Here is a 14,795-nt window from a genome sequence, read left to right on the forward strand (position 1 = left end):
ATACCTCCATAATGTTGTTTTCACTGTCGTGAAAATTGGTATTCTATGATTTTTTCTATGTTTTCCTCAGCGAAACAAGATTGTAAAATACAAGAAGCATAACATGCATAAGTTATCAGAATAAATTAGTTGTTGCACCTTTTCATTACATTTTGTAAAATATGACTGGTGCTGTTGCAGTTATATTGGTAAGTTATAAAGTTTGATTTATTGGAAATTGGAATATCTGCAGATATTTTTTTTGTATTCCATAAAATCCGAGCGATGCTTGGGGTCAAAGGTAAGACAAAAAAATGAAAACTAATATTTAATTGTATTTCTATCATAGGGTAGGCCTAGGGTACATTTAAATAGTATATATGCTTTATGTGTATGTTTATCAAAGAAATAACAAGATAAAACCCTACAGAGGCCCCATTTCAAATCCACCCCTGTGACGTCAGGGGAACGACCTTTTTGCACAACGCTTAGCGTGACGTCACTTTGGATACAAGAAGAAAGCGTTTGCACAAGACAATCCCACACTCCAGAGTCCAGTTATCTTTAAGGTAAGTTTTGTAAGACTGCCCGCTATATTCAATTCGAATACAAACCAAATGCTTACAGCGCAACAGATCATTATTCTTTACCTACATTTTTTTTTATATACATGTAACACATATGGTCCGCAAATTGTCAAAAAATCCCCACAACAAAAAGACGCTAAGTACAGATCTGAGAGTACTCGCAGTTACTGGCAGCTAGTTCAAAGCCAATAACAACTAATAAAAAAAAACAAAGGCTGGTCGACTCGGAGTCAGAAAAATGTATCCGGGTAAGTCACCGTAAGGTGACATGTCTTCCTGCGAACTGTACTCTCGTGAAATAGCACGTTAAAACTTCAGCTCAGCGTGTACAAAACAGGGTTAATATTCATATTACATGAACATGTTCTCGTCCTGAATATGTAAATTAATTTGCCACTGAACGTTTACCCTTTCGGCGCCAAAATAATAATGATTTTAAAATTCAAAATTATGTCACTTTCACTTATATAATTTCAGCATTATTTTTTTACAGAATTTTTATTCATTTTTTTGGTAAACTTATCCTTTTTCTGTATGATATTTTCTAGGCAGTACTGTACTGTTCAACTAAGAAACATAGGCTTGAGTTAAAAGGCTTTTTTACTTTGAAGAAACTAAATTGTGACTCTTGGTCCCACTTTATTAAAATATAAAATATAAATGGTCTGACAGTACTATTTTTTATTCAGAAAGATTTTTTAAATTGTATCCAGTATGTTTTATTGAATTAAACATTGTTAGAAGTAGTTACATTAGGAGTGATCCCATATCCCATTATAAAAATTACAAACTGAAAGTAAATTTCATCAGCCAGGCAGGGGTTAAAAATTTTTGTTCCAGCTCACTAGCCCAGGACTTATTGGTATAGCAGGATTTACTAGTCCTGTTGATAGAACTGCTAGCCCAGCAGATCAAACCTGATAGCCCGAACTTCCAACAAATGTTTAAGTCAGCTCGATATTTTCTTCTGATTCAAATTTCAATCCTGTAAGACTTTAATAGTCACAAAGGCAATCATTGTTAAAATTTTGGCATCATCACAATGCCTGAATAATTTACATTAAAACGATACTAAACTTGGCTTTAGAAGACTTTTGATATAATTTTGATGTTCTGACGTAAACTGTTAAATTGACAGTCCACATACGAAATGTTAAAAACAAGTGAACTAAAATCTGCTTTAAACTCTTTATTAATGCAATATCACGCTGTCAGAACTGTACTTTCTTTTTTCAAAAAACATTTTTCCTATTACCGGATGTTGACTTGTCAATGGTAAAACACGGACCAAAAATGGACACAAAACTCCGTGTACGCTGTCAAAGTTGTCTATACTTGTATCAACACATGGAACGTAAGCGGCCCGGTCAAAGGTCATAGGGGAAAAACCGCTTACATCATTGAGCACGTAATAATAAACATTGATCGCCAGAATCACTACTCGAGTTGAAAATGTCTTAAATCATGCAAATTATACCATTTTAAATAGTTATATAATCCATTAGGTTAGTAAAAATACAAAAACTTAGCCAGTGTGTATCCTTTCAGAGGTGCAAAACCATACTTTGTCGTACACAAGCCGTGACAAGGTCCTTTTAGCTGTTTAGGTCACGGTCTTCTGCATTACCTAACTGAAATATTTTAACTTTTGTGACTTATTTCCGTGTTTATAACACTAGACTCAGGAATGGTTTGCTTATGAATTATTCCATTTTATTGCATACATGTATATAGGGATCCCTATAATTGTTTAAAGGGTCCACCAGCTAGGTTACTTACTTGTAAAATGTACTGTTCCAAACAGTCAAGATCTGTCAAAATTAAACTTACAAACATGCTGATTTTTACCACCTTACAAATATACTTGATATTTCTTTTTTTTTTTAAATAAAACAAGTTTCTGCTGTAACTGCAACAGGCACATGTGGGGTACACCCCCTTTTATTAAATTTCTGTGGTTTTTTTATGAATTATTATGGCTTAAAATGTTTAATTTTTACTATGTTTATACCATGCTTATTTGTGGCTACTGTGCATGCCTCGTCTTGTTTCAAGTCAAATTACCAACTCTGATACAACCCCTTATTTTACTTTCCATACTAAACATTGCTAAATTAAAAATATTGAATATTTTAAGTAATAATAAAAATTAAACCCCCAAAACATCAAGCAGGGTCTACTTCACAAGGCTCCTGTGAATACTACAAGAGACTGTACACAAGCATATAAAACCTTGATCATGTGAACTGATATTTTTGCATGGTTATTGGTTGTTCTTTGCCAAGTTTAAAGTTTACATGATCAAAGTCTTTATTGTAACAGTGTACATGGTGTAATTGTGGGGCAACAGCAAGGTTAGTAATAAGATCAGATATTTTATTCCAATAAAAATGCCCATGAAAAGCAAAATAAATTATAACAAAGATTTTAATAATTGACACAATAATTTTAATAATCATATATAAATATGAACATGATGAATATAATCATAAGATCAAACCACACTCAAACCATGGTCAACGCCATAAGCATGTAAATAAAAAAGCAGTAACCCAACAACATGCAGAGTTGCATTTTTTCACCTTTGGTCTACACACCCACAGTGTATTTTGATTCATATTCTGGTATTTCAATTGCAGATTTCTAGTGAAATAATGGGTATAGTAATCTTTGTTGGTTATCTGTTTACAATGTTTGGTTAAATTATTGAAAATGTATAAAGTTTCAAGGAGAAGTTGTTCAGTTATATCCTGCTCTAACAGTTGGTACAAAATAGAAAAATGGATGCAAGAACAATGTGAAATACATAAATGTAACAAGGGAACTGGATCATGTGACTGTTCACCTCCATTTCAACTTATACCTTTTCCCACTGAGAGAAAAGATCCTGCTGGTCGCAAAAAATGGACAACAATTGTAAATCGAAAACATGGAAACAATAATTGGCAACCTAATTCTGAATCTCGAATTTGCTCCAAACATTTTGTAGATTGTGAACCAACTCTTAGTAACCCGTTACCAACACTTGACTTGGGTTACACACCAATACAAGTAACAAAATTTAGGCCCCCTCCACGTGAAAGACATGACAGTCCCCCTCCTAAGAAAACAAAGCGAAAACTTGAGAATGACCTTTCAGTTGAGGATTTGAACAAACACATAACTTCTGATCATGACTACATGTATATACAAGACACAGACTGTAACCGTGAAGTAATTTTATTAAGGGACCAGGTACAGAAACTGCAAAAAGAAGTCAATATGTATAAATCTGCTTACATAAGATCTGTCAATACTAAACGCAAAACAACATTTGACATAAATGTTATATTACAAAGTGACAAAAAATGCAAATTCTATACAGGCATACCAAAGGTTGAAACTTTCAATGACTTTTTCATTGAATTGGAACAAAAAGTGAGGCAAATGAGACATTGGAAAGGTCCAAAAAGGACATGCAATCCACTTAAAAACAAGAAATATACAAGATCAAATTCAAACAGAAAATTATCACTTAAATTTGAATTTGCATTGACCCTTATGAAATTAAGGTTAGGCCTGTTGTTTGAAGATCTTGCTGACCGATTTGGAATTTCTACCACCCATGCTTCAAACATATTTACAACATGGATAAAAGTTTTGTCCAGTACAATAGGATCTTTGGTGTTTAACCCATCAAAAGAGGCAGTTAAAACAAATTTACCACCTTCTTTCAAAGGAACAAAATACATTGATGTCCGTCACATCACTGACTGCACCGAAGTATTTTTAGAGAGACCCAATAATTTAGAGGTTGCAGCTCAGACATGGAGTGATTATAAACATCATAACACAGCTAAATTCTTAGTGAGCATAAATCCTTCTGGCTTAATTAATTATGTTTCAGAGGGTTTTGGTGGTAGATGCAGTGATAAATATATTACTAACAATTCTGGTTTTTTAGACATTCTTGAACCATATGACTGTGTAATGGCTGATCGTGGCTTCACCATAAGGGAAGAATTAGCTTTGGTAAGAGCACAACTGTTTATTCCACCAGGTCGTAGAGGTGTTACACAAATGTCAACAAATGAAGTCCAACAAACAAAAGAAATTGCTAATCGCAGAATTCATATTGAGCAAGCTATACGAAGAATGAAATACTTTAGAATACTGAAGTATGAAGTGCCGCTTACTCTCATGCAACATTTGGATAGTATTTTTAAAACAATTGCAGGAATATGCAACATGTACCCCCCTCTTCCAAAGTATGAGACATAATTTTGATTGTGATCCAAAAATTGTGAAAAATAATCACAATTAAGGTTTTGTTGTTAGTTTTCATTTGTTTCACATTTTTCATGTCATTGTCTTTTACCACTGACTAAAGGGTATGGGGTTGACTCATCATTGAAGGCCACACAGTTGCCTATTACTACTAATATATTCACTTCATTTGAACTCTGGTGGAACGTTGTCTCATTTGCAATCTATTGGAGCTAAACAATAATACCACATCTCCTTATTTTTATAAAGTATAGCATAATTTATATATGAAAATTAAATCTTTTCTACAGGTACATATTCAGGTAAAATTATTTGATAATGCATATATAGTAACTGCATTCTTCTAAAAATTAAAGTTTCAATTATTTGTACATGTACATCATGCATTCTGTATGACAAATTATATTTAATTACTTTGAGTGCATTTTTTGCAAACCCACTGCTGTAACTTTGATGCTACCTTTTTTGTTACATTTACACATCTGAAATGATACCACAAGTCACAAATATCACAGCAAATACTATGATCAATAAAATTTTCAACATTTTCAGAGTTTTTCACAATGTGATTACATGATGGACAAAAATATGTTGTTTCAAACTCCATTTGGTCCTCTATAGGACTGCTGTTGTTCCTGGTACACACCTCCTGTAGATTTGAAGCAGTTTGCATTTTAAGTTCACCAGAAAATAGTTCAGGAACAAAATATTTTTCAAAAAATAATTTTAAACTATCAACAATTTCCTCATAATAAGGTTTGTCAAAAACAATTCTCTGACAAAATGTTCCATTACATGTATATATAAAAAAGTCACAATATTTCCTTCCAGTTATTGCTAACTGGCCTTGAATTTGGCCATAATATTTGTGTTTTTTTTTTAAACTGTACTTAGTTCCATCAACATACAAATAGTCTGGAATAGAACAACTGCAAAATGTTGTACATTTGCCACATTTTGGAACAAGAGGACATTTAATTTCAACAACACCTGAGCCACAACAAGCACAATCAACGAGTAAATCAGGGCTAGCCCCAAGATAAGTCATGTCATTATCAAGAAATATTCCACATTCTGTAATAATAACATCTGTGTGGCCTGCTTTCTTCATACCCACAAGGTAACACGATTTGGCTTCTGGTTCCATTTCTCGCCCATGCTTAAGAGACCTTATGTTAGGATTTAACTTTTTGTATCCCATGAGTTGTGAAATTAATGGATCAAAAGTAACACCCTCTTTTTTCTTATAACTCTGCACTTTTGTATGTATTTCGTAGAAATTCGATGATGTCAGACGACCCGATCTTATTTCATGCCATTTTTCATTGCTGCACTGACCAACCGTAGAACGCATTACTTTTTGAATTTCACTCTGAGTATACTTTGGCATGTTGCTTAAAAAGTCAGTTTGGTTGTTACATTTTGTTTTAATGTCTTGTATTGTGTAGGCTGTGATGTCTTCACTAACTGGTTTGGTTACTGTTTCTTCTACACTTTCTGTGACAAAACCTGAAAGAATATTTTAAACAACATATTTAAGTGCATTGATTTTGACTTGGGGAATGGCTTTTTTTGTGGGGAGGGTTTTGAAATTTCCTCATTTTTAATAAGAATTTTAGGCTGTGTCTTGAACAAATTGTTTTCAAAGACATATCCTTTTTAGAGTTTTTGTAGAGATTGGAACCAATAATAACAAAAAAAGCCCCAAACTAAACAAATCATAACATCTGAGATTAGAACTAAAGGTATATTCATCATTTTAGATTTTCAAGAAAAACAATGAAAAAAGTTTTAAAACTAGTTAATATGTTGTGACTTGATTTTCAACTGTTCTTGTTAAAAAAACAAATCTAGAGAACCTATTGTGTCTCAGTTGGATGTCTTGTCTGCACACCAGACTAAAGAAACCGAAATGACCAGAATAAAGAAATTAATGTCACGTTTTTGTTGATTGATATTTGTCATGAAACTCGAAACGTATTCAGTTCAGATACTTTATGACAAAAACGGGGTTTCTTATCCAGACACACCTATCCCTCGGTGTATAACTATTACTTGTCCATCTTCATTCATCCGGACGTTTTGCCCTTTGGCTATTTCCATTGGCACTTTCTTAAAAAGTGTTCACCCATGTAAATAGTTCGAAAAGACGTAACGCGATATTGAATGAAGATGAAAACTTACTAAACGGCTGATATTAAATGAAGATTTTTTTTTTAATTGGGATGACCTCGTAGTAATACAATGAACACCAAATATCTCATTATTGATAAATAGCTTGTATTTGCGAGTCGTAATTCCATCGTATAATATATGATATCGTTTTCACTAAAATTCCTCAACATTATCCACAATTTGTTTTCCGATGCACATCTTGGCTACATTTCTGTCACGGATAGTATCCAAGCGGGTAAAAACGAATATTTTCCATTGAGTGCCGGTCCTCTTCTGTGCATCTACAAAATATCAAATGTGTTAACTCAGTTGAATTCTTTCGTAATATTGAACACAGTAACATTATACAATAAGGAAAATTAGAGAAAATATATTTCACTTACAGATTTGCTTTTAATTTTACCATGTAAGATATTATTTGATTTTTCGTTGTTATAATTTGAATATGGTACTATTGAACAGAATTTGAAGGGTATGGATAACATTTGAATAAGGCTTGTGTTAACTATTGGGCGGGATTTTTTATTAAATTTTCAACAGAAACGCGTAACACAATCTAATTCCTTCACTGTTGTTATATGACCAGTAGCAAATATAACAGTTATATTCGTAGTGCAAATGACAGCGTTAATCTTAAAATGTTTAAACGAAATCAGAAAGTAGTTTTCCACTTAATTTAAAGACATACAAAAGGCAATCTTTCTGATAATAATTTGATCTAATAGAATGGTTTGAAATATAGAATCATATTTTGTTTCAGATACGACTTCAAATCGACTACACCCTTATTAGTTTAATAACATATACTAGAGTGTTACATACCTGGAAATTTATTCTAGTTATATTAGTTTTTTTCTCTCTCCCGAAATAACACTTAACGAGTTCTGTGCCACAGGGCCGATTATCGGCCCAAAGTCATACTCCTGTCAGTGTCAAAGGGCCGATTCATCGGCCAATTCAAATAATGTTATGAACTACGTAATGTACTATGACGTCGCCGTTTTTGCGCTAAATTTAATTCCTCCATCTTATAATTTTCGCGCGTTTTTTACTTATATTAAAAAATATTGATTATGAAATTTATGAAAATAAAATTATACATGTAAGGATTCTTTTATAAATATTATAGTATAATAATTTTGTTATATTTAGAAGTATAGAGTCTCAAATTTACTCTCTTTTTTCGGCGCTTTTGCAGTATATTTTAAATATGCATTTTAGGCTTACTTTCCTGAAATTTTCAAGGGTTTACTTTAAAAAATATATCATTGTAGAAAGAATATAAGTAAAAATGTAACTGAATACATAAAATATAGAAGATAGAAATTATTCAAATAAGAACAAAATACCTTTACAAAGAATGGGTGAGAAAAAACGCAAGTAAAAAAATAAAAAAAACCCTCAAAAACGTGAAAAGATGAAAAGTACGCAAAAAAGTGCAGTACACATTAATGACGTGATTGAGCTAATGACGTCATCCATTAATGCATTCATCGGATTATGGCTTATTATCCTAACCCTTGGTTTCGAGTTTATCCTCCGGCCGAAGTTAGGGATCACACACAATTTTAGAAATGTAGGACATAAAAGAATGCTGCCGAGAAATGCCAGACCCATTGCCTATTTCATGCTGATTTTCAACAATTCATTCAATGAAGAAGTCTGTCTTGAAAACAAACAGGTAGTTTTAAGCCCATGTTCCTTTAAAAAAAAAAAACACCAGTGAATGTTTATGCATGGAATAAATTTTAATGGAAAAACTTTACTTTACAAATTTTTAAGACTATATTTATATATACGGCATACGATAGGAAAGGCCAAACAGTTAAACAGAAATAATAAATCAAGGGGTTGGATACAAGAGAAACAAATAATCTAACTTCGATCGGTTCATGTCTTTACTCATTTATTATTTTGTCCCTTCTCTCAACGTATTATCCCTCCATACTAGTCTTTATTAAAAAAAAAAGAAAGAAAGAAAAAAAAAAAAAAGCGCACACAATCCTCAGAACTTTGTGAACAATTATATATATAAAATTTTAAATTACAATTACAGTGAATAATTATTGTACGCCTGTCAAGAATTAAGAACACATTATTTTTCATATTAAGGTACGATAGAAGTTTTATATTAAGAGAACTCTCACAATGTTAGATCTCGCCTCCATTTTATACAATTATTAATTGATGACATTTTCCGAAGATCATATGACAAGAAATCGTGCCTCTCTTGGGGTCTTGAATGATGAAAGAAATAACCAACATTTGAGAAAATTGCCGGGTCGAAAAAAAAAGAGATTGTTCTGTATGTTCTGTACGATATGTCCCTGGTGGCAGGAAAAGGTCGAAACATATATAATTATATGTGTTCTCTGTCGTAAAGTTGTTCATAAAACATGTTATAAAAAACACAGCAGACGATGTAACGCTGATGAATAAAAAATCTTTCTTGATAAATGATTATATGATATGAATCTTGACTTTTGTATCCCAAGCTCATGTAATGAAATTATTCATAAAGAATAATCACAAACTTTCTTTTATAAGTAGTGATAACTTAATTTGCAATAGTTCTTTTTCATATTACCGACTTTTGACTCTGAAGTATATGATTTTTAGACAGGTTACCTCAGGGCTTCTCTGTGGTAGGACATTTCTGGTCTCTATTCAAGTAAGAGCAATTGAAAGAAGTAGGGTCAAGCTTACAATCAATGAAATTAGTTTGTCATGTATAGAAAACATAAATCAGTTTATCCCCCCCCCCCCCCCCCCCCCCCGTCCAAAAAAAAAGTTTTACCAATTGTAAGCTGGTTTTTACTTTATCTAGTTGCTCTTACTCGAACGGGGACCAGAATATCTTACAACAGAGTAGGTAACCTGTCTAAATATTATTAACTCCAGAGTCAAAAGTCGGTAATATGAAAATAAACTATTAAAGGTTGAAATCCCGCCAATTTTCAGTTAAAATCTTTTGGCGCTATCAAACCTGTACTATGACGTCGACGTTATTTGCGTAATCGTAAAGACAATCAAAAAAAGCCTTGGCATTGAAGGGGTTTTGTTTACAATTTGTTTGGCAGCGAAAGGGTTAACCCTCTTACTGCGGCAGGGACGTATATGTCTTCCCCTGGCTTACTGCGGGAAGGACATATATGTCCTTTGTGTAAAAAAATAGCTTATTTTTTTCCCTTTCTTAATATTTCTAAAAAATACCCCTTCCTTTATTTATTGAATACATTTCATATATTTGAATCATTATGTGGTTATTATTTTTGTTATTTTTTTTCTTTTTACCCATCTTTTTCATAAAACGTCATCATTACGTCATATATTATTTGACGTCATTTGACGTCGTAATTGAGTTGAAGGCAAGATAGCGCTACCAAATTTTAGAATGAGCCATTTAAATGCTTCTTATTGATAAGATAACACAGAATCATACAGAAAAAATTCAACATAAAAAATAGTCATTGAGCTGCACAAACAAATATATTTGCTAATTGGTTTTAATTCTTGTATCCAACAATATATTTCAAACAAATGTCCTAAAATCTCTTAGATTGGGAGGTACACATACTAAGTGTTGAATTTGGTGCTTGCCTTGGTTTTCTTACTTGTTTGAAAACAAATAATTTAAACAACGAAAAAGTCTACGTTAGTATATAAATAAATAAGTCTAAAATTACTGACATGAATTATTAAGTTGGCATAAAAAGCATTCTGAAAGCTGAATATTTTTTATGTTTTATTTAAGGAATGACTGTAATATTTTTTCTGTCTATGAAGAAATAACATCAAAAATGTGGTTCACACTGAATAACTTTTAAAGTGTGCACCACATTTTTTATGTTATTTCGAATAGGCAGAAAAAATATTACAGTCATTTCTTATAATTTAATTTTAAATTCCATTTTAAACCTGAGTAAACCATGAAAAAACATTGATGACGTCACGGTCACATGACAAAATTATGTCTATGAGCTGATAAACAAAACTACTTCAGCCAATCAGAAGACGCGTTACATCGAAAATTAAATTATAAGTTATTATTAGCTTTAGTTTATGTGCAAAAATGGACAGATACTATGCAGTTATTCCAAAACCGTTAGTCGCAGAAAAACAGACATAACAATGAGAAAAGCCCATATAGTATAGTCAGCTAAAGAAGGCCCCGACATGAAAAATGTGAAACAATTCTAACATGAAAACTAACGGCATAATTTATAACAATATAATTTATGAAAAACAAATATGACAGGCATAAACCAACGACAACCATTGAATTACAGGCCCCTGACTTGGGACAGGCACAAAAGAGTGTGCTATTTTTATTTTTCCGAAAAAAAATTTTGGCGAGTGTTGTTAGCTTTGAAATATTTGCCGCTGAAAACTAATTTAATCTATTTGGTGTTGTAGTTTTTTGTATCCTGACAATTATTCAACTTTTTAGAACAATTATTCTTATTATCTATATAATTTTATAACGTCTGGCTTGTCATGAATCGACGGTACACCACATTGGAACTGTATTTATACCACTAGAAGAGTTCACATTTTTAAACGGCAAATCTTCCTTCCCATTTATCCAATGAAATAACACCTTACCGTAAAGGCTTACGATGTTTAAATTTGAGACTAGTATAATGTTTTTCCTCATATCATGCTGATACTGAATACGATGCTTCAAACAAAGTTCTATATTTTCCTTAAACTTAACGTGTTATATATATTTAGTGTAAAACGTAAAGTTGGGGAAAAAAAGAATAAAATCGAAAGTTGTAATAAAAGATCTTTTCTAAAGATGTGTCAATATTACATTGATGTACACATATGAATGAACACATACGGTGTTATTTTGGAATTAGTTTTCGTGGTTATATTTTCCCCATATAGCTGCATAAATTCGTAAGGGCCCTCTAATTATTTATTCTGTAAATATATATACAATGATAGTTACAAATAGTATAAATATACCACTGAACTATAGTATTTGTTGTGAACATTCAATAACGCGGTTTTACCTTTGTGTTAACGTAACGTCGTTCCCGGCAAAATTGGCAGTTGCCGATTTAGCGTTACGAAATTCCGCCAACATGTGGCATTCGAATAACATCTTTGTTTTCTAACTTGTTATTAATCCTACATTTCTTTAGTTACTTGTGTTTATATGCTTTATATTGATAAATCGGTGTCGAGACGTATGAAATCGTGATTGCTTTCTTTATAATCCAATATTTACGTATGTATCAGTCGGAAAGCTAACCCCGGTTTGACCCCATTTCTTAAAGCAACAATGGAAGTCATGTGATTACCATATATGGGCATTTTTTTACCAAAAAAAGTGAAGCCCGTTTTTTGGAATTCGTAGTTTTTTGCATGAATTAAAACTAATTTGCTTTTAAGTGAACATTCTTGAGTATATAAGAAATATATTGATCCACTCAATTATGGATTAAACTAATTTTTTCTCTCAAAATGTGTCTTCAAAGTCTAGGTGTTGACCAAAAAAATTGGTCACTGGAAATTAAAATCGTAATTTTCTTTCTTAACTTCTCGGGAAGCTATGCTGCATTTAAATTATGTTATGTAACATAACTTTGACTATGATATGTCAAATTTGTGCCACTTAATACGCTGTAATACGCAAATGTGCCACTTCGATGTGTCGATATTTCTGACGAAGCGGGGCCGATAGTAATTTACGAGTTACGTCCCTTTGTTTCACACTCTCATGATCAAATTACTATTATATTAAGCACCTTATGCTGTTATTTACATGAGAATATTATTAAAATAATTTTATTGAATATATTTTGATACTAAAGACATGTGCAAAAAAATTAGCGAAACACATTTTATCACTAAAATTCAGAACTCAGTCTCAGTGAAATACTCAAATAGGCCCTATGTCAGTATGTGCCATAATATTATTATTCCAAGAGTTAATTTAATATTTATATTTTGGTAAGTATTTATACTGCTGTAACCAAATTATTTCAACACAGAAATAAATTTCTACTTTAATCATACAAGGGGTAGCCAAAATATTCATGAATAATTGATCAAGACAGGATTAAAATGATCAAATACAGGAACTCCTTTTCATTACTGATACCTGATCCTACCTTTTTCATTTAAACTTAAACGAGACCATAATGAAAGTATTCTGAATGTAAATTCTTCATTATTTGAAATAAAAGGAAATTAGTTTGCAATTCTTGTATGAACAAACTAAATATAACAAATAAATTTTGTCTCACTGATTCCATGCAGATTCTAATGAATGGACTCAAATTATATAAAAAAAACACTAAACCAATAAATAAATGGTTCTAATCATGAACTTGAAAATAGATAAGAACAAAAAAGACTGGGTCTAATATTTTTCTTCTTCTATTTAATTTGTTTTAACAATTATGCATTTTTATATTTATATACAAAGTATTTCAGAGCAGATTCTGAGTGCTAAGTCAACAATATTATGTTTTAGATCACAAGTCATAAGTAAGTCACACTTCATGTCAGTATGAACATGCTTTGAATAAGAGTGATTAAAATGCTAGTCTGAAAGAGATTGTTTTAAGTTCATATTTAGGACAAGACTTTTTCATTTACCTTTGGCAGTTTTGCAGGATTACTTCATCACATTTTTTTTATAATATTATAAACGATGAATTAGTTTTGGTTAAGGTTGTGTAAAGACAGTATATGATTTCCTTACCTTGTTTTAGTTAAGTCAAACAATTCACTGACTTAAAGAGAATAATTAATCCAGTCAAATATAATCACAGCTGAACTCGCCATTGCTTTTTCAAACAAACACACTCACTAAATGTGTGTACATTGCGTAAAGATGCAAGTTGACATCGATGTGTAAGATAAAAAAACTACAATGTCAAAAAATGTCTTTCGTTCGGAATTTAGTTCGAACGGGGTTACCTAAGGGGTGATAGAACGTTAGACTTGATTTTTGTTTTACTTTGAGATACTTATTATTAATTTTTATATAGTTTGTATATTCTTTGTTTATCTGGAAAAAAAAAGAAGAAAAAAATAACAGACAATTTCGCACTGTAATTCTTAAACGACGATCAAAGGCAAATATTACGTTATTTTTAAAAGACGGACAATTTATAACATGTTGAAGTATTATTTTCTTTGATAATAGGAAACCATGCTTGAAAAATCGAAAGAAATCTATTTCTGACCCTAATGGCAAGTATGAAACAGAAAAAAGAAATAATTCAAAATTGGCGCCAAATTATTTTTTCCGCGAAATTAACGCAATTTCAGAATGGCGGGTTTTAATATCAGTCCCATTGTTGTCTTAAGAAAGTAGCAACAACGGTCGTTTCTAAGGGCTTGCTTTCCGACTGTATTGACAGTGATTTATATGATTAACCTTGACCAGTAGCGACCTATTTTCTTACGCGCAAGGATAAGGCGTGCTAAGGATTATAAAAAGGGGATTTTCCGAATAGCAAAACGAATTTGAACTCATCTTTACAGAAACTTAATAGGTAAATACTTCACGCACGAAAATCACAGAAAACCGTTAAACATATTGTACTTTCATTCTTTGTAGTTATTTATAGTAATAATAATAATTTCTATTTCTTGAAATAGTAGTTTAGTTGTTATTTTATTTAGAAAACCTGGCTAATGTATTTCGAAAAGCTATTGAATAGAATAAATATCTACAGACTAAAGGTATTGTAAGAAAGATTGAGAACAATCTTTACACTGGTGGCAGCGAATTTAGTTTTCTTTTTAAAGAAAATTTTAAGA

General features: G+C 31.7%; 1 protein-coding gene across 1 annotated transcript in view; it reads left to right on the top strand.

The window, feature by feature from the left end:
- Positions 1-471: 471 nt before the first annotated feature.
- LOC127721349 (lithostathine-2-like) overlaps positions 472-14,795 on the top strand; it is a 178,872-nt gene continuing 164,548 nt past the window's right edge. The window contains exon 1 of the mRNA XM_052228098.1: positions 472-548. The gene's annotated coding sequence lies outside the window, so the exon portion shown is untranslated. The remainder of the gene's footprint in view (positions 549-14,795) is intronic.

Source organism: Mytilus californianus, unplaced genomic scaffold (genome assembly GCF_021869535.1).
Source record: "Mytilus californianus isolate M0D057914Y unplaced genomic scaffold, xbMytCali1.0.p SCAF_12, whole genome shotgun sequence".
NCBI classification, from domain to species: Eukaryota; Metazoa; Mollusca; class Bivalvia; order Mytilida; family Mytilidae; genus Mytilus; species Mytilus californianus.